The sequence below is a fragment of the Nelumbo lutea genome, chromosome 2 (assembly GCF_056320005.1).
Source record: "Nelumbo lutea isolate HS-2025 chromosome 2, American lotus-T2T, whole genome shotgun sequence".
In the NCBI taxonomy this organism is placed as follows: Eukaryota; Viridiplantae; Streptophyta; class Magnoliopsida; order Proteales; family Nelumbonaceae; genus Nelumbo; species Nelumbo lutea.
In genome coordinates, this window is record NC_142685.1 from 55062866 (window position 1) to 55064914 (window position 2049).

The window sequence follows — 2049 nt, forward strand, 5'->3', positions numbered from 1 at the left end:
CAGCCCATAAGCTATGTTTGGTCAAAATCATGCGAAGCCCAAAATAGTGATCTTTCACCCAAAAATATGGGTTTCTGCTGAAACTTCAGGCCCTTGATTCCCTTATAAACGTTGCAAAACGACTTTCCTTTCTTTCTCATTTATCTTGGAAGTTAGAAGTAGGGGTCGATACGAGCCGAGCCGAATATTTGGCTATTTGAGTTTGGCTCATCAAAATAATATTAGGTTCGAGCTTGTGCTTGATTCATTCTTGAGACTTGAGCTCGATTGCAAGCCAAACTTCCTATAAAAATAAAATTTATATATATATATATAAATAAATTTTTATTTTATATACAAAAAAATTATTTATTATCATACACAAAAAATAAAAAAAGTTATATATATGTATGTATGTATGTATGCAGTATATATATATATATATATATATATATATATATATATACATATATATTATATATCAGGCTCGCAAGCTTCACGAGCCAAGTTTCATTGGATTTGAGCTCATCTCGATTAGCATGACCCTATATATCGAGCTTGAGCTCAATTCAAAACTCGGTTTAAATCAAACCAAATCAAATTTTTTTAGAGTAAAGCTCGAATAACTTATGGAAAACTCAATTTATTTCCACTCTTAGTTAGAAGTTTGAACATCCCTTTTTGGTTTCCTTTCATGTTTTATAAATGGATTTTATGACCAATACCTAAAGCCTGATTTGTTTGACAAATAAGAACGGTCTGGGCCACTCCAATAGGAAGACAAAAAATGTCAAAAGAAAAATATCTTATTGAAAACACCAGAAATCAGTTAACCTACGGTTTGGGAGGGATTTTGTATTTCGGGTGCATTGTGTTAATTGAGCTGCGGTGGTTGAGCATGGCGTTATAGACAAGGTATTTAGAGTAGCATCATATTTGAGTAGTGCTTTGGTCATTCAGAAAGACTATGTTAACTTTCCAGATATTTACCTAACACAGCTTCTAATCATGTGGGGCCTAGCTCGAAACTCTAGATGTTGCATTCCGAAAGTCCTCCCAAATAGAGCAATTTTTTAATAAATACCCTCTATTTATTAATGTTTATCATTTTAAATAGAGGGTTATTATTTCTTTCATGGGGGTATTCTGGATTTATCCGGATGTGCCAAAATCAGTCCCCATTAAAACTAGGGGGTATATGCCAATTGTTTTGATTTTCTGAACAAAATAACTGCCACATCAGCGACAATGTAAAAAAAAAAAAAAAAAACATTTTATCCTTGTAAAAGTAGAAAAACTAGTTTATTTCTAAACAACGTTTTCAAAACTGAATCGGACCGAATGGTCGGACCAGAGAAATCGGGAATCGGCCATCTGATCAGTTCTGTTTCACTCTAAAACTGTTTTTGGCCAAAAATCGTTGATTTGGTCAATGAACCACTGACCCAAGTGGTCAAACTGTCGAACCATCAATCTTGATAATGGTGTTTTGCCTTTTCTTGTTGTTTAATTTTTTAATTTTTTTTGTTAGAGTGGGCTGTCTATTTGGTCTGAATAATCGGACCATTCAACCCAAGAACCGGACATAGAACGATTTCTTGTCTGGTCCTATTTAAAAGAGTTCACATTTGCTCCCCGTAAGGGGGCGCCCTACAATGTCCCACAGCACATCCTCACCATGTATTGGGAACATCTTCCAATGATGATATCATCATTTGGGATACTATCATGGAAAGATATTTCCGATACACAGGGAATATGCTATGGGACGTTGTGGGGCGCCCCCTCTGTGGGGAGCAGATCTGAACCTTGTTTCTGAATGACTCAAAGGGTATTTGTCCACATATGATTTTGTGTTCAAATGAAAAGTAACTGCCATATCAGCGACAGTGTCAAAAACATTTTATAATTGTAAAAGTAGAAAAACTAGTTTACTTCTGAATGACTCATAGGGTATTTGTCCACATATGTGATTCTGTTTTTCAAATAAAAAACAATTGGCATGTCAGCAAAAACGATGTTTTATTTTTCAAATAATAAAATATTGAAAGGTATAGTAACCAAAAATAA